Source organism: Somniosus microcephalus, chromosome 25 (genome assembly GCF_052327205.1).
Source record: "Somniosus microcephalus isolate GS21.2 chromosome 25, FLI_Smic_1.0, whole genome shotgun sequence".
In the NCBI taxonomy this organism is placed as follows: Eukaryota; Metazoa; Chordata; class Chondrichthyes; order Squaliformes; family Somniosidae; genus Somniosus; species Somniosus microcephalus.
The window spans coordinates 7,783,180-7,804,459 of record NC_141011.1 but is presented as its reverse complement, the minus strand read 5'-3'; the positions used below and the strand labels follow the sequence as shown (position 1 = coordinate 7,804,459).

General features: G+C 44.4%; 1 protein-coding gene across 1 annotated transcript in view; it reads right to left on the bottom strand.

Annotated features, from left to right (window-relative positions):
* The window catches only part of LOC147100492 (complement C1q subcomponent subunit C-like), a 41,248-nt gene extending 21,814 nt beyond the window's left edge, over positions 1-19,434 (bottom strand). The window contains exon 1 of the mRNA XM_085966790.1: positions 19,277-19,434. The gene's annotated coding sequence lies outside the window, so the exon portion shown is untranslated. The remainder of the gene's footprint in view (positions 1-19,276) is intronic.
* Between the last annotated feature and the right edge of the window lie 1,846 nt (positions 19,435-21,280).

Genomic DNA, 21,280 nt, shown 5'->3' with positions numbered 1-21,280 from the left:
GGGGAAACCGAGGGAGGGGAAACCGAGGGAGGGGAAAGCAAGGGAGGGGAAACTGAGAGTGGGGAAACCGAGGGAGAGGAAACTGAGAGTGGGGAAACCGAGGGAGTGGAAACTGAGAGTGGGGAAACCGAGGGAGAGGAAACTGAGAGTGGGGAAACCGAGGGAGAGGAAACTGAGAGTGGGGAAACCGAGGGAGTGGAAACTGAGAGTGGGGAAACCGAGGGAGAGGAAACTGAGAGTGGGGAAACCGAGGGAGGGGAAACTGAGAGTGGGGAAACCGAGGGAGGGGAAACTGAGAGTGGGGAAACCGAGGGAGGGGAAACTGAGAGTGGGGAAACCGTGGGAGGGGAAATCGAGGGAGGGGAAATCGAGGGAGTGGAAACTGAGAGTGGGGAAACCGAGGGAGGGGAAACTGAGAGTGGGGAAACCGAGGGAGGGGAAACTGAGAGTGGGGAAACCGAGGGAGGGGAAATCGAGGGAGGGGAAATCGAGGGAGTGGAAACTGAGAGTGGGGAAACCGAAGGAGGGGAAACTGAGAGTGGGGAAACCGAGGGAGGGGAAATCGAGGGAGGGGAAATCGAGGGAGTGGAAACTGAGAGTGGGGAAACCGAGGGAGAGGAAACTGAGAGTGGGGAAATCGAGGGAGGGGAAATCGAGGGAGTGGAAACTGAGAGTGGGGAAACCGAGGGAGGGGAAAGCGAGGGATGGGAAACTGAGAGTGGGGAAGTGGCGAACCCGAGTGGGGGTGTAAGCGGGAAACCCAAGAGGGGAAGAGGGAAAACCGAGTGCGGGAAGAGGGGAAACCGATGGTGGTGGGAGGGAAAACTGAGCGAGTAGAGGTGTTGGAGGAGGATGGAGTGGTCAACCGTGTCAAAGCTGCAGACAGGTCGAGTAGGACGAGGGGGCATAGTTTACCTTGGTCACTGTTGCATAGGATATAATTTGTGACTTTGATAAGAGCTGTTTCGATACTGTGGCAGGGGCAAAAACCTGATTGGAGGGAATCAAACATGGATTTGCAGGAAATGTGGGCATGGATTTGGGACAACACATTCAAGGAAAGGGAGGAAAGGAAGGTTGGAGATGGGGTGGTAGTTTGCAAGGACAGAGAGGTCAAGGTTTTTTTTTAAGAAGAGGGACGATGATGGCAGATTTGATGGTGAGGGGGACAGCACCTGAGGAGAGGGAACCAATAACAATAACAACTAACATAGGGGCCAGGAAGGAAAGTGGGTGGTTAGCAGTTTGCTGGGAATAGGGTCGAGGGAGCTGAAGTTGAGTCTCATGGACAAGATGAATGCGGAGAGGTCATGAGGGGAGATAGGAGAGAACCTACAGAAAGATGCAAGTTCAGGGCTAGGGCAGGGACAACCTTCGGGGAATTTGGTCTGGTGGGCTAGGGCAGGGGAGGAAGCAGCCAAGGCAGCTGAATGGATGGTCTCAATCTTAGTGACAAAGAAATCCATGAGCTCTTCGCACTTGTTGGAGGTGAGGGTGAAGGGGGCAGGGGAGAGGGGTTTAAGAAGACGGTTTGTAGTGGAGAAGAGAAGCCGGGGCTATCATTACATTCCAGGATGATCCTGAAACAGTGAGCAGTTTCGGCTGAGGAGAGCAGGACCTGATAGTGCTTTATGTGGTCCAGCCAGATTTGGAAATGAATGGTTAAAACAGTGGTCCACCATATATGTTCAAATCTGCATTCCTTGACCTTGAGGAAGTGGAGATGAGGATTCTGATTGTGTATTGGCAGGTATCAGTGATGAGTACAGTCTGACTGAGTTTTTACAAGAAACCGTGAGGAGTACAGGCTGGCCATGTGTTGGCAGGTAAAGGTGAGGAATACTATCTGACTGTGTTGGGAGGTAATAGTGAGGAGTACAGTCTGACTGTGTGTTGACAGGCACATTGAAGTTCACAGTGTGATTGTGTGTTGGCAGGTAGCTGTGAGGATTGCAGTCTGGCTCGGTGTTGACAGGGTGTTTACAGGTAATAGTGAGAAGTACAGTCTGACTATGTGTTGTAATGTAACAGTGAGGTGTACATTCTGACTGTGTGTTGCCAGTCCACAGCGAGGAGTACAGTCAGACTGTGGGCTGACAGGTAAAAGTGAGGAGTACAGATGGACTGTGTGTTGACAGGTAACAGTGAGGAATAAAGTCTGACTGTGTGTTAAGAGGGAACAGTGAGAAGTAGAATCGGAAAGTGTGCTAACAGTTAAATATGAGCAGTACAGTGTGATTGTGTGTTAACAGGTAACAGTGAGGGATGCAGACTGCCTGTGAGTTGATAGGTATCAGTAAGGAGTTCAATCTAAATGTGTGCTGACAGGTAACAGTGAGGAGTACAGTCAGACTGTGTGTTGACAGGTAACAGTGAGGAGAACAGTCTGACTGTGTTGACAGGTAACAGTGAGGAGTACAGTCGGATTGTGTGTTGACAGGTAACAGTGAGGAGTACAGTCTGACTGTGTTGACAGGTAACAGTGAGAAGTACAGTCGGACTGTGTGTTGAAAGGTCACAGTGAGGATTACAGTCAGACTGTGTGTTAACATGCAACAGTGAGGAGTACAGTCTGGCTGTGTGCTGACAGGTAACAGTGAGGAGTAAAGTTGGACTGTGTTGACAGATAACAGTGAGGGGTACAGTCGGACTGTTTGACAGGTAACAATGAGGAGAACAGTCGCACTGTGTATTAACAGGTAACATTGAGGAGTACAATCAGACTGTTTTGACTGGTAACAATGAGGAGTAGAGTTGGACTGTGTGTTGGCAGGTAACAGTGATGAGTACAGTCAGACTGTGTGTTGACAGGTGTGTTGACATCTTGGGTTCATGTCACGCTACATGTAACCCCACCTGATGCAGGGTCATCCAGACTCGAGTCGACATTGGCTTGTTCTCTCTACACAGATGCGGCCGGACCTGCTGTGATTTCCAGCCAAAAAAAATGTTTTTTGTCTGTTTTTTTGTTTTTCATACAGACCCCAGCATCTGCAATATTTGACCCCTTGTGACCCCACCTCATTGTTCTTTGATGTAATGTTTCCCTGACTGACCTGTTTGGACACCATTCACACCTTTGACTGCTGTGATTATCTCTCTGCCGAGGTGTGATAAATGGCAGTTGGAAAGGTTACCTGTAAACATCTGACATGATTCTCTGACTATATAAGCTGTGTCTTTATGCATTTCTCCACTTCACCTGAAGAAGGAGCAGCGCTCCGAAAGCTTGTGATTTCAAATAAAGCTGTTGGACTATAACCTGGTGTCGTGTGACTTCTTACATTTGTCCACCCCAGTCCAACTCCGGCATCTCCACACCTTGACAGGTCACAGTGAGGAGTACAGTCTGACCATGTGTGTTCGCAGTTAACAGTGAGGAGTACAGTAGGACTGTGTTGACAGGTAACAGTGAGAAATGCAGACTGACTGTGTGTTTACATGTCATAGTGATAAATACAGTCGGACTGTCTGTTGAAAGTTAACAGTGAGGAATAAATTCTGACTGTGTTGACAGGTAACAGTGAGGTGTGCAGACTGCCTGTGTCTTGATAGGTATCAGTAAGGAGTTCAATCTAAATGTGTATTGACAGTTAACAGTGAGGAGTTCAGTCGGACTGTGTGTTGACAAGTAACAGTGAGGAGTGCAGTTGGACTGTGTTGACAGGTAACAGTGAGGAGTAAATCGGACTGTGTTGACAGGTAACCATGAGGATTCGAGTAGGTATATGTTGACAGGTAAAATTGAGGCATACAGTTGGTCTGTGTGTTGACAGGTAACAGTGAGGAGTACATTCTGACTGTGTGTGTTCACAGGTACCAGTGAGGAGTATAGTCAGACTGTGTTGACAAGTAACAATGAGGAGTACAGTTGGACTGAGTGTTGACAGGTAACAGTTAGGAGTACAGTCTGAGTGAGTGTTCAAAGGTAACAGTAAGGAATACAGTTGGACTGTTTTGACAGGTAACAGTGAGGTGTACAGTCAGACTGTGTATTGATAGGTAACAGTGAGGAATGCAGTCTGACTGTGTTGAGGTGTAACAGTGAGGAGTACAGTTGGACTGTGTTGACAGGTAACAGTGAGGAGTACAGTCACACTGAGTTGACATGTAACAGTGAAGTGTACAGTCGGACTGTGTTGACAGTTTACAGTGAGGAGATCAGTCAGACTGTGTGTTGACAGTTAACAGTAAGGAGTAAAGTCTGACTGTGTGTTAAGAGGTAACAGTGAGGAGCAGAGTCAGACTGTGTGCTAACAGTTAAATGTGAGGAATACAGTGTGATTGTTTGTTAACAGGTAACAGTGAGCAGTGCTGACTGCCTGTGTTGACAGGTAACAGTGAGGAGTACAGTCTGACAGTGTTGACAGGCAACAGTGAGGAGTACAGTCTGGTGTTCTGTTGACAGGTAACAGCGAGGAGTACAGTCGGACTGTGTTGACAGGTAACAGTGAGGAGTACAGTCAGGCTGTGTATTGATAGGTAACAGTGAGGAATACAGTATGACTGTGTTGAGGGGTAACAGTGAGGAGTACAGTTGGACTGTGTTGACAGGTAACAGTGAGGAGTACAGTCGCACTGAGTTGACATGTAACAGTGAAGAGTACAGTCGGACTGTGTTGACAGCTTACAGTGAGCAGAACAGTCTGGTGTTCTGTTGACAGGTAACAGTGAGGAGTGCAGTCGGACTGTGTGCTGAAAGGTTACAGTGAGGAGTACAGTCAGACTTTGTTGACAGGTAACAATGAGGAGTACATTCGTACTGTGTTGACAAGTAACAGTGAGGAGTACAGTCGGACTGTGTGCTGACAGGTAACAGTGAGGAGTACAGTTGGATTGTATGCTGGCTGTTAACAGTGAGGGGTAAATTTGGACAGTGTTGACAGGTAACAGTGAGGAGTACAGTCTGACTGTGTGTTGACAGGTAACAGTGAGGAGTACAGTTTGACTGTGTTGACAGGTAACAGTGAGGAGTACAGTCAGACTGGGTTGACAGCTTACAGTGAGCAGAACAGTCTGGTGTTCTGTTGACAGGTAACAGTGAGGAGTGCAGTCGGACTGTGTGCTGAAAGGTTACAGTGAGGAGTACAGTCAGACTTTGTTGACAGGTAACAATGAGGAGTACATTCGTACTGTGTTGACAAGTAACAGTGAGGAGTACAGTCGGACTGTGTGCTGACAGGTAACAGTGAGGAGTACAGTTGGATTGTATGCTGGCTGTTAACAGTGAGGGGTAAATTTGGACAGTGTTGACAGGTAACAGTGAGGAGTACAGTCTGACTGTGTGTTGACAGGTAACAGTGAGGAGTACAGTTTGACTGTGTTGACAGGTAACAGTGAGGAGTACAGTCAGACTGGGTTGACAAGTAACAGTGAGGGGACCGTCAGCCTGTGTGTTCAAAGGCAACAGTGAGGAGTATAGTCGGACTGTGTTGACAGATAACAGTGAGGAGTACAGTCGGTCTGTGTGTTGGTTGGAAAGAGTTTGGAGTACAGTCTGATTGTGTTGACAGGTAACAGTGATGAGTACTGTCGAACTGTATGTTGATAGCTAACAGTGAGGTGTACAGTCGGACTGTGTGTTGAAAGGTAACAGTGAGGAATACGTTTGGACTGTGTTGACAGGTAACAGTTAGGAGTCGAGTTGGACTGTGTTGACAGGTAATGGTGAGGAGCACATTCTGACTGTGTGTGTTCACAGGTAACAATGAGGAGTACAGTCTGGCTGTGATTTGACAGGTAACAGTGAGGAGAAAAGTTGTACACTGTTGACAGATAACAGTGAGGATTACAGTCAGACTGTGTATTGACAGGCATCAGTGAGGGTACAGTTGGACCGTGTTGACAGGTAACAGTGAGGAGTACAGTCAGACTGCGTGTTGACAGGTAACAGTAAGGTGTACAGTCAGACTGTGTTGAGGGGTAACAGTGAGGAGTACAGTTGGACTGTGTTGACAGGTAACAGTGGGGAATACAATCAGACTGTGTTGACAGGTAACAATGAGGGTACAGTCACAATGTTTGTTCCCATGTAACAGTGAGGTGTACAATCAGAATGTGTGTTGACAGCTAACAGTGAGGAGTACATTCAGACTGTGTGTTGACAGGTAACAGTGGGGAATGCTGTCAGACTATATGTTGACAGGTAACAGTTACGAGTACAGTCTGAGTGTGCGTTCAAAGGTAACAGTAAGGAATACAGTTGGACTGTTTTGACAGGTAACAGTGAGGAGTACAGTCGCACTGAGTTGACATGTAACAGTGAGGAGATCAGTCAGACTGTGTGTTGACAGTTAACAGTGAGGAGTAAAGTCTGACTGTGTTGACAGGTAACAGTGATGACTACAGTCGGACTGTGTTTTGGCAGGTAACAGTGAGGAGTACAGTCTGACAGTGTGCTGACAGGCCATAGTGATAAGTACTGTCGGACTGTCTGTTGAGTGCTAACAGTGAGGAATAACATCTGACTGTGCTAACAGTTACATGTGAGAAGTTCAGTGTGATTGTTTGTTAACAGGTAACAGTGAGGGGTGCAGACTGCCTGTGTGGTGATAGGTATCAGAAAGGAGTTCAATCTAAATGTGTGTTGACAGGTAACAGTGAGGAGTACCGTCTGAGTGTGTTGACAGGTAACAGTGAGGAGTACAGTTGGACTGTGTTGGCAGATAACAGTGAGGAGTACAGTCAGACTGTGTGTTGAAAGGTAACAGTGAGGAGTAAAGTTGGACTGTTTTGACAGGTAATGGTGAGGATTAAAGTCAGACTGTGTATTGACAGGTATCAGTGAGGGTACAGTCGGACTGTGTTGACAGATAACAGTGAGAAGTACAGCTGCACTTTGTGTTCACAGGTAACAGTGAGGTACACAGTCGGACTGTGTGTTGACAGCTAACACTGAGGAGTGCAGTCAGACTGTGTGTTGACATGTAACAGTGGGGAATGCTGTCAGACTATATGTTGACAGGTAACAGTTATGAGTACAGTCTGAGTGTGTGTTCAAAGGTAACAGTAAGGAATACAGTTGGACTGTGTTGACAGCTTATAGTGAGGAGTACAATCAGACTGTGTGTTAAGAGGTATCAGTGAGGAGCAGTGTCAGACTGTTTGCTAACAGTTAAATGTGAGGAGTACAGTGTGATTGTTTGTTAACAGGTAACAGTGAGGAGTGCCAACTGCCTGTGTTGACAGGTAACAGTGAGGAGTACAGTCAGACTGTGTGTTCAAAGGTAACAGTGATGAGTACAGTCAGACTGTGTTGACAGGTAACAGTGAGGAGTACAATCAGACTGTGTGCTGACAGGTAACAGTGAGGAGTACAGTTGGACTGTATGCTGGCTGTTACCAGTGACGGGTAAAGTTGGACTGTGTTGACAGATAACAGTGAGGAGTACAGTCTGACTGTGTGTTGACAGTTCATAGTGATAAGTACTGTTGGACTGTGTGTTGAGAGTTAATAGTGAGGAATAAAATCTGACTGTGCTAACTGTTAAATGTGAGAAGTTCAGTGTGATTGTTTGTTAACAGGTAACAGTGAGGCATGCAGACTGCCTGTGTGGTGATAGGTATCAGTAAGGTTCAATCTAAATGTGTGTTTACAGGTTACAGTGATGAGTACACTCAGACAGTGTGTTGACAGGTAACAGTGAGGAGTACAGTCAGACTGTGTTGACAAGCAACAGTGAGGGGACCGTCAGCCTGTGTGTTCAAAGGTAACAGTGAGGAGTATAGTCGGACTGTGTTGACAGATAACAGTGAGGAGTATAGTCGGACTCTGTTGACAGGTAACAGTGAGGAGTACTGTCGAACTGTGTGTTGATAGGTAACAGTGTGGAGTACAGTCTGACTGTGTGTTGACTGCTAACAGTGAGGAGTACAGTCGGACTGTGTGTTGGAAGCTAACAGTGAGGAATAGGTTCAGACTGTGTTGACAGGTAACAGTGAGGAATACAGTCTGATTGTGTTGACAGGTAACAGTGAGGAGTACATTCTGACCATGTGTGTTCGCAGGTAACAGTGAGGAGTACAGTCAGACTGTGTTTTGGCAGGTAACAGTGAGCAATACAGTCGGACAGTATGTTGAAAGGTTAAAGTGAGGAGTATAGTCGGACTGTGTTGACAGATAACAGTGATGAGTACATTCGGACCGTGTTGACTGGTAACAGTGAGGAATACAGTCAGTCTATGTGTTGACAGGTAACAATCTGACTGTGTTTTGACAGGTATCAGTGAGAAATACAGTTGGACTGGGTGTTGACAGGTAATTGTGAGGATTACAGGCAAACTGTGTTGACACGTAAAAATGAGGAATAGAGCCGGACTGTGTTGACAGGTAACAGTGAGGGGTACAGTCTAACTGTGCATTAACATTTAACAGTGCGGAGTACATTCTGACTGTGTGTTAACAGGTAACAGTGATGAATGCAGTCAGACTGTGTGTTGACAGGTAACAGTGATGAGTCAGTCAGACTGTGTATTGACAGGTAAAAATGAGGATTACAGTCTGAATGTCTGTTGACCTGTAATAGTGTGGATTACAGTCTGACTGTGGTTTGTCAGATAACAGTGAGGAGTAAAATCTGACTGAGTGTTGACAGGTAAAAGTGCGGATACAGTCCGATTGTGTGTTGACAGTTAACAGTGAGGAGTACATTCAGACTGTAGGTTGACAGGTAACAGTGATGAGTAAACTCTGACTGTGTGTTCACAGATAACAATGAGGAGTACACTCAGACTGTGTGTTGACAGGTAACAGTGAGGAGTAAAGTAGGACTCTGCATTAACAGTTAAGCGTGAGGATTATAGTCTCACTGTTTGTTGAGAGATAACAGTGAGGAGTACATTCGGACTGTGCATTGACAGGTAACAGTGAGATATACAGTCAGACTGTGTGTTAACAGGTAACAGTGAGAAGTACATTCTGACTGTGTGTTTACCGGTAGCGGTGATGAATGCAGTCAGGCTGTGTGTTGATAGGAAACAGTGAGGATTACTGTCTGACCATGTGTTGACAGGTAATAGTGAGGAATAAAGGAGGACTGTGTTGACAGGTATCAGTGAGGAGTACAGTCAGTCTATGTGTTGGCAGGTAACAGTGAGGAGTACAATCAGAATGTGGGTTGACAGGCAACAGTGAGAAGTACGTTCGGACTTTGTGTTAACAGGTAAAAGTGAGCAATACAATCTGACTGTGCATTAACAGGTAACAGTGTGGAGTATAGTCGGACTGTGTTTTGACAGGTAACAGTGAGGAATACAGTTGGACTGGGTGTTGACAGGTAATTGTGAGGAGTACCGGTGAACTGTGTTGACACATAACAATGAGGAATACAGTCAGAATGTGCTGACAGGTAACAGTGAGGGTTACATTCTGACTGTGCATTAACATTTAATAGTGAGTAGTACATTCTGACTGTGTGTTAACAGGTAACGGTGATGAATGTAGTCAGACTGTGTGTTGAAAGGTAACAGTGAGGATTACAGTCTGACTGTCTGTTGACATGTAACAGTGTGGATAACAATCTGACTGTGGTTTGTCAGATAACAGTGAGGATTAAAACCTGATTGTGTGTTGACAGGTAAATGTGCAGCTACAGTCCGGCTGTGTGTTGACAGGTAACAGTGAGGAGTACAGTTGGACTTTGTTGACAGGTAACAGTGAGGAATACAGTTTGACTGTGGGTTGACAGGTAACAGTGATGAGTACACACTGACTGTGTTTTCACAGATAACAATGAGGAGTACACTCTGACTGTGTGTTGAGAGGTAACAGTGAGGAGTGCAGAAGGACTGTGAATTAACAGTTAACCATGAGGAATATATTCTGACTGTGTGTTAACAGGTAACAGTGATGAATGCAATCAGACTGTGTGTTGACAGGTGACAGTGAGGGGTCAGTCAGACTGTGTACTGATAGGTAAAAATGAGGATTATGGTCTGACTGTCTGTTGGCATGTAATAGTGTGGATTACAGTCTGACTGTGGTTTGTCAGATAAAAGTGAGGAGTAAAATCTGACTGTGTGTTGACAGGTAAAAGTGCGGAAACAGTCCGACATTGTGTTGACAGGTAACAGTGAGGAGTACTGTCAGACTGTGTGTTGAAAGGTAAAAGTGAGGAGTACAGTTGGACTGTGTTGACAGGTAACAGTGAGGAATACAGTCTGACTGAGTGTTCACAGATAACAATGAGGAGTACACACAGACTGTGTGTTGACAGGTAACCGTGAGGAGTACAGTAGGACTGTGCATTAACAGTTAACCATGAGGATTATAGTCTTGCTGTTTGTTGAGAGGTAAAAGTGAGGAGTACAGTGGAACTGTGCATTGACAGGTAACAGTGAGATATACCGTCAGACTGTGTTAACAGGTAACAGTGAGAAGTACATTCTGACTGTGTGTTAACCGGAAGTGGTGATGAATACAGTCTGACTGTGTGTTGGCAGTTAACAGTGGTGAACACAGTCAGACTGTGTGTTGATAGGAAACAGTAAGGTTTACAATCTGACCGTGTGTTGACAGGTAACAGTGAGGAATAAAGGAGGACTGTGTTGACAGGTATCAGTGAGGAGTACAGTCAGTCTATCTGTTGACAGGTAACAGTGAGGAGTACAGTCTGATTGTGGGTTGACAGGCAACAGTGAGAAGTATGTTCGGACTTTGTGTTAACAGGTAAAAGTGAGCAATACAATCTGACTGTGCATTAACAGGTAACAGTGTGGAGTACAGTCAGACTGTGTTTTGACAGGTAACAGTGAGGAATACAGTTGGACTGGGTGTTGGCAGGTAATTGTGAGGAGTACAGGTGAACTGTGTTGACACATAACAATGAGGAATACAGTCAGACTGTGTTGTCAGGTAACAGTGAGGGGTGCAGTCTGACTGTGCATTAACATTTAACAGTGAGTAGTACATTCTGGCTGTGTGTTGACAGGTAACAGTGAGGACTACAGTCGGACTATATATTGACAGATAACAGTGCGGAATACAGTCAGACTGTGTTGACAGGTAACAGTGAGGAGTAGAGTTGGACTGTGTGTTGACAGGTAACAATGAGCAGTATAATCTGACCGTGTGTTAACAGGTAGCAGTGATGAATGCAGTCTGACTGTTTGTTGACAGGTAACATTGAGGAGTACAGTCTGAATCTGGGTTGTTGAGTAACTGTGAGGAGTACATTCTGACTGTGCTGACTGGTAACAGTGAGGAGTACAGTCAGATAGTGTGTTGGCAGGTAACAGTGATAAATACAGCCAGACTGTTTTCACAGGTAACAGTGAGGAGTACAGTAAGACTGTGTGTTGGCAGCTAACAGTGAGGACTACAGTCAGATTGTGTGTTGAAAGGTAACAGTGAGGAGTGCAGTCGGTCTGTGTTGACAGGTAACAGTGAGGAATACAGTCAGTCTATGTGTTGACAGGTAACAATCTGACTGTGTTTTGACAGGTAACAGTGAGGAATACAGTTTGACTGGGTGTTGACAGGTAATTGTGAGGAGTACAGGCAAACTGTGTTGACACATAACAATGAGGAATAGAGCCAGACTGTGTTGACAGGTAACAGAGAGGGGTACATTAACATTTAACAGTGCAGAGTACATTCTGACTGTGTGTTAACAGGTAACAGTGATGAATGCAGTCAGACTGTGTGTTGACAGGTAACAGTGAGGAGTCAGTCAGACTGTGTATTGACAGGTAAAAATGAGGATTACATTCTGACTGTCTGTTGACATTCAATAGTGTGGATTACAGTCTGACGGTGGTTTGTCAGATAACAGTGAGGAATAAAATCTGACTGTGTTGACAGGTAAATGTGCGGATACAGTCCGACTGTGTGTTGACAGGTAACAGTGAGGAGTACAGTCAGACTGTGGGTTGACAGCTAACAGTGATGAGTAAACTCTGACTGTGTGTTCACAGATAACAATGAGGAGTACACTCAGACTGTGTGTTGACAGGTAACAGTGAGGAGTAAAGTAAGACTCTGCATTAACAATTAAGCATGAGGATTATAGTCTCACTGTTTGTTGAGAGGTAACAGTGAGGAGTACAGTCAGACTGTGCACTGACAGGTAACAGTGAGATATACAGTCAGACTGTGTGTTAACAGGTAACAGTGAGAAGTACATTCTGACTGTGTGTTTACCGGTAGCGGTGATGAATGCAGTCTGACTGTGTGTTGGCAGTTAACAGTGATGAACACAGTCAGGCTGTGTGTTCATAGGAAACAGTGAGGATTACTGTCTGACCATGTGTTGATAGGTAATAGTGAGGAATAAAGGAGGACTGTGTTGACAGATATCAGTGAGGAGTACAGTCAGTCTATGTGTTGACAGGTAACAGTGTGGAGTAGAGTCGGACTGTGTTTTGACAGGTAACAGTGAGGAATACAGTTGGACTGGGTGTTGACAGGTAATTGTGAGGAGTACAGGTGAACTGTGTTGAAACATAACAATGAGGAATACAGTCAGACTGTGTTGACAGGTAACAGTGAGGTGTACAGTCTGACTGTGCATTAACATTTAACAGTGAGTAGTACATTCTGGCTGTGTGTTGACAGGTAACAGTGAGGACTACAGTCGGAATATATATATTAACAGATAACAGTGCGGAATACAGTCAGACTGTGTTGACAGGTAACAGTGAGGAGTAGAGTTGGACTGTGTGTTGACAGGTAACAATGAGCAGTATAATCTGACCGTGTGTTAACAGGTAGCAGTGATGAATGCAGTCTGACTGTTTGTTGACAGGTAACATTGAGGAGTACAGTCTGAATCTGGGTTGTCAAGTAACTGTGAGGAGTACATTCTGACTGTGCTGACTGGTAACAGTGAGGAGTACAGTCAGATAGTGTGTTGGCAGGTAACAGTGACAAATACAGTCAGACTGTTTTGACAGGTAACAGTGAGGAGTACAGTAAGACTGTGTGTTGGCAGCTAACAGTGAGGACTACAGTCAGATTGTGTGTTGACAGGTAACAGTGAGGAGTGCAGTCAGTCTGTGTTGACAGGTAACAGTGAGGAATACAGCCAGTCTATGTGTTGACAGGTAACAATCTGACTGTGTTTTGACAGGTAGCAGTGAGGAATACAGTTGGACTGGGTGTTGACAGGTAATTGTGAGGAGTACAGGCAAACTGTGTTGACACATAACAATGAGGAATAGAGCCAGACTGTGTTGACAGGTAACAGTGAGGGGTACAGTCTAACTGTGCATTAACATTTAACAGTGCGGAGTACATTCTGACTGTGTGTTAACAGGTAACAATGATGAATGCAGTCAGACTGTGTGTTGACAGGTAACAGTGAGGAGTCAGTCAGACTGTTTATTGGCAGGTAAAAATGAGGATTACAGTCAGACTGTGGACATGTAATAGTGTGGATTACAGTCTGACTGTGGTTTGTCAGATAACAGTGAGGAGTAAAATCTGACTGTGTGTTGACAGGTAAATGTACGGATGCAATCCGACTGTGTGTTGACAGTTAACAGTGAGGAGTACAGACAGACTGTAGGTTGACAGGTAACAGTGATGAGTAAACTCTGACTGTGTGTTCACAGATAAAAATTAGGAGTACACTCAGACTGTGTGTTGACAGGTAACAGTGAGGAGTAAAGTAGGACTCTGCATTAACAGTTGAGCATGAGGATTATAGTCTCACTGTTTGTTGAGAGGTAACAGTGAGGAGTACAGTCGGACTGTGTGTTAACAGGTAACAGTGAGATATACAGTCAGACTGTGTGTTAACAGGTAACAGTGAGAAGTATATTCTGACTGTGTGTTTACCGGTAGTGGTGATGAATACAGCCTGACTGTGTGTTGGCAGTTAACAGTGATGAACACATTCAGGCTGTGTGTTGATAGGAAACAGTGAGGATTACTCTCTGACCATGTGTTGACAGGTAATAGTGAGGAATAAAGGAGGACTGTGTTGACAGGTATCAGTGAGGAGTGCAGTCAGTCTATGTGTTGACAGGTAACAGTGAGGAGTACAGTCAGATTGTGGGTTGACAGGCAACACTGAGAAGTACGTTTGGACTTTGTGTTAACAGGTAAAAGTGAGCAATACAATCTGACTGTGCATTAACAGGTAACAGTGTGGATTACAGTCAGACTATGTTTTGACAGGTAACAGTGAGGAATACAGTTGGACTGGGTGTTGACAGGTAATTGTGAGGAGTACAGGTGAACTGTGTTGACACTAACAATGAGGAATACAGTCAGACTGTGTTGACAGGTAACAGTGAGGGGTACATTCTGACTGTGCATTAACATTTACCAGTGAGGAGTACATTCTGACTGTGTGTTAACAGGTAACGGTGATGAATGCAGTCAGACTGTGTGTTGACAGGTAACAGTGAGGATTACAGTCTGACTGTCTGTTGACATGTAATAGTGTGGATTACAATCTGACTGTGGTTTGTCAGATAACAGTGAAGTGTAAAATCTGATTGTGTGTTGACAGGCAAAAGTGCGGATACAGTCCGGCTGTGTGTTGACAGGCAACAGTGAGGAGTACACTCAGACTGTGTGTTGAAAGGTAACAGTGAGTAGTACAGTTGGAATTTGTTGACAATTAACAGTGAGGAATACAGTTTGACTGTGGGTTGACAGGTAACAGTGATGAGTACACACTGACTGTGTGTTCTCAGATAACAATGAGGAGCACACTCAGACTGTGTGTTGAGAGGTAACAGCGAGGAGTGCAGTAGGACTGTGCTTTAACAGTTAACCATGAGGAATACATTCTGACTGTGTTTTAACAGGTAACAGTGATGAATGCAATCAGACCGTGTGTTGACAGGTAAAAATGAGGATTACGGTCTGACTGTCTGTTGACATGTGATAGTGTGGATTACAGTCTGACTGTGGTTTGTCAGATAAAAGTGAGGAGTAAAATCTGACTGTGTTGACAGGTAAAAGTGCGGAAACAGTCCGACATTGTGTTGACAGGTAACAGTGAGGAGTACAGTCAGGCTGTGTGTTGAAAGGTAACAGTGATGAGTACAGTTGGACTGTGTTGACAGGTAACAGTGAGGAATACAGTCTGACTGTGTGTTCACAGATAACAATGAGGAGTACACACAGACTGTGTGTTGACAGGTAACAGTGAGGAGTACAGTAGGACTGTGCATTAACAGTTAACCATGAGGATTATATTCTCACTGTTTGTTGAGAGGTAACAGTGAGGAGTACAGTTGGACTGTGCATTGACAGGTAACAGTGAGATATACCATCAGACTGTGTTAATAGGTAACAGTGAGAAGTACATTCTGACTGTGTGTTATCTGCTAGTGGTGATGAATGCAGTCTGACTGTGTGTTGGCAGTTAACAGTGGTGAACACAGTCAGACTGTGTGTTGATAGGAAACAGTGAGGTTTACAGTCTGACCGTGTGTTGACAGGTAATAGTTAGGAATAAAGAAGGACTGTGTTGACAGGTGTCAGTGAGGAGTGTAGTCGAACTGTATGTTGACAGGTATCAGTGCGGAGTACAGTCAGACTACATTGACAGGTAACAGTGATGAGTACAATATTACTGTGTGTTGACAGGTAACAGTGAGGAATACAGTCAGACTGTGTTAACAAGTAACAGTGAGGAATACAGTCGGACTGTGTGTAGTTAAGAACTGTGAGGAATACAGTTGGACTGTGTGTTGATAGGTAACAGTGAGGAATACAGTCAGACTGTGTTGACAAGTAACAGTGATGAGTACAGTCTGACTGTGTCTAAAAAAGGTAACAGTGAGGAGTAATGTCAGACTGTGTTGACAGGCAACAGTGAGGGGCAAAGTCAGTCTCTGAATTGACTTGCATCAGTGAGGAGTACAGTCGGAATGTGTATTGACTTGCATCAGTGAGGAGTACAGTTTGACTGTGTTGACAGGTAACAGTGAGGAGTACAGTTTGACTGTGTGTTTACAGGTAACAGTGAGGAATACAATCTGACTGTGGGTAGACAGGGAACAGTGAGGATTACAATCAGATTGTATGTTGACATATAACAGTGATGAGTACAGTCAGACTGTGTTGGCATGTACGAGTGAGCAGTACAATCTGACTGTGCGTTAACAAGTAAGTGATTAATGCAGCCATTACTTTGTGTTGGCAGGTAACAATGAGGAGTATGTTCAGACTGTGTGTTTACATGTAACAGTGATGAATGCAGACTGACTGTGTGTTGGCAGGTAACAATGTGCAGTACAGTCAGACTGTGTGTTGACAGGTAACAGTGAGGATTACTGTCTGACTGTGTGTTGACAGGTAATTGTGAGGAGTACAGATGAACAGTGTTGACAGGTAATAGTGAGGGATACAGTCAGATTTTGTTGACAGATAACAGTGAGGAGTACATTCGGACTGTGTGTTGACAGGTAACTGGGAGGAGTACAGTTGCACTCTGCTGACAGGTAACAGTGAAGTGTAAAATCTGACTGTGTGTTGACAGGTAACAGTGATGAATACAATCAGACTGTGTTGACAGCTAACAGTGAGGAATACAGTCTGACTGTGGGTAGACAGGTAACAGTGAGGAGTACAATCAGATTGTATGTTGACAGGTAACAGTGATGAGTGCAGCCTGACTTTTTGTTGGCAGGTAACAATGAGGAGTACGTTCAGACCGTGTGTTTACATGTAACAGTGATGAATGCAGTCAGACTGTGTGTTGACATGTAACAATGAGGGGTACAGTTGGACTCTGTGTTGACAGTTAACAGTGAGGAGTGCAGTCAAACATTGTTGACAGGTAACAGTGAGGTGTACAGTCAGACTGTGTGTTGACAGGTAACAGTGAGGAGTACATTCTGACTGTGTGTTGACAGGTAACAGTAAGGAATACAGTCAGTCTGTGTTGACAGCTAACAGTGAGGAGCACAGTCGGACTGTGTCTTGAAAGGAAACAGTGAGGAGTAAAGGTGGACTGTGTTGACAGGCAACAGTGTGGAGTACAGTTGGACTGTTTATTGACTTGCAACAGTGAGGAGTACAGTCAGACTGTGCTGACAGGTAACAGTGAGGAGTACAGTCGGACTGTGCTGACAGGTAAACATGAAGAGTACAGTCTGACTGTGTGTTGACAGGTAACAGTGACAAATACAGTCAGACTGTGTTGACAGGTAACAGTGAGGAATACAGACTGACTGTGGGTAGACAGGTAACAGTGAGGACTACAATCAGATTGTATGTTGACAGGTAACAGTGATGAGTACAGTCGGACTGTGTTGGCATGTAACAGTGAGCAGTACAATCTGACTGTGCATTAACAGGTAACAGTGATGAATGCAGCCTGACTGTGTGTTGGCAGGTAACAATGAGGAATACAGTCTGACTGTGTTGACACATAACAATAAGGCGTGCAGTCCAACTGTGCATTAGCAGGTAACAGTGAGGAGTACAGTCTGACCGTGTGTTAACAGATAACAGTGATGAATGCAGTCTAACTGTGTGTTGGCAGGTAACAATGAGGAGTACGGTCAGACTGTGCATTAACAGTTAACAATGATGAATGCATTCATCATTGTTACCTGTTAATACACAGTCTGACTGTGTTGACAGGTAACAGTGAGGAGTACAGTCAGACTGTGTTGGCAGGTGACAGTGAGGAGTACAGTTGGACTGCTTCTTGAGTTGCAACAGTGAGGAGTACAGTCGGACTGTGTTGACAGGTAACAGTGAGGAGTACAGTCGGACTGTGTGTTGACAGGTAACAGTGAGGAGTACAGTCTGACTGTGAGTTGACACGTAACTGTGAGGAGTACAGTTGGACTGTACTGACAGGTAACATTGAAGAGTTGCAACAGTGAGGAGTACAGTCGGACTGCGTTGACAGGTAACATTGAAGAGTACAGTCATATCGTGTGTTGGTAGGTAACAGTTTGGAGTACAGTCTGACTGTGGGTAGGCAGGTAACCATGAGGAATACATTCAGACTGTGTGTTGACAGGTAACAGTGAGGAATACAGTCAGACTGTGTGTTGACAGGTAACAGTGAGGAATACAGTCAGACTGTGTGTTGACAGGTAACAGTGAGGAATACAGTCAGACTGTGTGTTGACAGGTAATTGTGAGAAGTACAGTCAAACTGTGTTGACAGGTAACAATGAGGAATATAGTCAGACTGTGTTGACAGGTAACACTGAGGGGTACAGTCAGAGTGTGTGTAGACAGGTAACAGTGTGGAGTACAGTCAGACTGTGTGTTGACAGGTATCATTGAGGACTACAGTTGGACTGTGTGTTCACAGGTAACAGTGAGCAGTAAAGTCTGACTGTGCATTAACAGGTAACAGTGATACACAATCAGACTGTACCTCTCAATGTTACCTGTCAACACACAGTCTGACTGTACTTCTCACTGTTGCCTACCACTACACAGTCAGCCTGTAATCCTCACTGTTACCTGTCAACAAACAGTCTGACCGTATTCAAACATGTGTACTGATTTATCACTATTATTAATCACTAGAGAGTGCAAAGTTTTTTCATGCTCTGCTCCCTCAGGCTCTCTTTTAGCTACGTAAATCCTTTCTTAAACTGCGTACATGTTAATAACAGGCTCCAGCAAGAAGCTTGTGCAGCGACAGTAACCATGAAAGATTGCCATAGCATTTCTTTGAAGTGTGCTTTCTGTCTCTTAGCAGAATATAAATTGTTCAAAGATGTGACAGCATTTATATTTTAACTCTCTAAAGATTACATCGGCTTTTAATGTCAAATTCTTTAATATTACTGTTTGAAGTTATTTCACTTTATTCCACTATTAACATAAGCCATAAAATATTCTCTGCTCTACATTTCTCGAATGTTACTTTAATGTTTCACAGCAGAGCCTTTTTAGAATTGGATATATAGAATCGTAGCAATCTATAGCACAGACGGAGGCCATTCGGCCCATCGTGTCTGTGCCAGCTGAGAAAGAGCTCTCCGGCCGAATATCTTGGTCCGTAGCCCTGGAGGTTACGGCTCTTCAACTGCATGTCCATTTACTTTCTAAATGCGTTGAGGGTTTCTGCCTCTACCACTCTTTCAGGCATTGAGATCCAGACCCCCCACCACTCTCTGAGTGAAAAATGTTCTCCTCAACTTCCCGCTAATCCTTCTACCAATTACTTTAAATCTATGCCCCCGGTTATTGACTTCTCTGCTAAGGGATTTAGTGGTGAAGGGGTTAAGTTTTTTTCAACTTACCAATCATGATACACTTCAAAATAACGATGCCATAAAATACGTTAGTATTTCAACAGATTTATTCCGCAGAATTTTATCCAAAGGATTAAGTTCTTACCTTATTTTCTCTTGAAGCTTTAGCAGGAGAATACTAAGAAGCAGACTTTGACGGAGCCCAGAAGGTTTGCACAGTTCTGAATTTTCTTGGTTGACATGTAGCTTCTGGGACGGGAGGGAGGGTCGTACTGGAAGTGTGATGTAATAGGGCTGGTGTTCCGGCTGACTCCCCTGTCTGAACTCCATTGGTGCCAACTTTCAGTTCCCTTTTTATTACTTTTATTATTGTTGGCACCGATGTTGTTTGTGAAACATTTATTATTTAATTTAAGCTGAAGATAAGAAAAACATGTCAAATTCAAGCCCAACTTATTTATTTCACTGAGTTCATTGTTTATGGCAGTGACATGAAACATACGGCCAAAATTTGGACTGATTCACAAGAATACTGGCAATCTTAATTATCAACTTATCAGAAGTTATTATAACATTCGTAGTTTGCTGCAGGGTCCTGAAGTAACCATGTCCTGCCTTACAACTTTTTTTGAGCAGTTTTTCTGATCGTTTGGAGCACATTGATGTAAACCATCAATAAACTTTGTGGCCCCAACTGAACAATACCCAGAACAATAGTGGTGAATTTCTTCCATCTGAGAGGAGGTATTGAGGACTGTGCCAGCCATTTCTCAGTCGGTAGCACTCTCGCTTCTCAGTCAAAAGGTCCTGGTTTCAAAGCCCATTCCAGCGATTTGAGCACAAAATCTCGGCTGACACTCCAGTGCAGTACTGAGGGAGTGCTGCACTGTCACAAGTGCCGTCTTTTGGCGGAGACGTTAAACAGGGTCTGCTCTCTCAGGTGGATGTAATAGATCCCATGGAACTATTTTGAAGAAGAGCAGGGGAGTTATCCCCGGTGTCCTGGCCAATATTTATCCCTAAACCAACATCACTAAAAGCAGATTATCTGGTCATTAACACATTGCTGTTTGTGGGAGCTTGCTGTGCGCAAATTGGCTGCTGTGTTTCCTACATTACAACAGTGATTACACTTTAAAAAGTACTTCATTGACTGTAAAGCACTTTGCGATGTCCTGAGATCATGAAAGGTGCTATATAAATGCAAGTCTTTCTGTTTTTTCTTCCAGGTAAAACAAGCTGGGACATGTTTTCATTGGTGCACTGTTCTTTAATTGTGCTCTGAATACTCCGCTAAAGTTAAAAAAAAACACTCTCAGATTAATGGGGTAAATGTCTCTCTGATAATCGCTCCAGGTTTCAAATTACATCAGTTTTGCGATTCAAACTTTGAAGTAATTTATAGTGCAACACGATCACAATGAATGTGGTGTAAAGTACCAACCAATGGCTCAATGGGTCCCGAATACACAGACCAGACCTGGGACGAAACCTGGTTTACTTTCACTTAAAGGTCAGGGTTTGGGTTGTGGTGTATTACCCTGCACCACGACACACAGTGCTGCTGAACTCTGTAATGCTTTGCTGAATTATGTATATATTATATAGATCGTTCTCCGGCACTCCCCACAGCATACCCTAGCAATGCTGCTCCGGTGGCTGTGACTCCCCACAGCACGGAAAGGATTAAGTGCAACAGTCAGAAACATCCCTCTGTCAAATCTCGGCTCAGACTCTGTGTTGCCAATTTCATCCTTCAGTGGACAGAAGGACTTCCTGGGTTTTTAGATTTTTATTTCAGAGTTTTACCACATTAGCAGAATGTTTGATATAAATAATAATCTGTGGTCTGGCCTATATGTGACTCCAAACCCACAGCAATTGTGGTTGACTTTTAACTACCCTCTCAAATGGCCTAACTTTAGACAGTTGTATCAAACCATTACAAAGAAGTATAATAAGAATAAAACAGGACGGATCACTCAGCTTCGACCTAGGCATCAGATTCAGACACGACAAAGGCACACCCAGCCCAGTCGACTCTGCAAAGTCCTCCTCACTAGTATCTGTGACTTGTGCCAAAATTGGGAGAGCTGTTCTAAAGCCTAGTCAAGTAACTTGACAGGGTAGATGCAAGGAGGATGTTTCC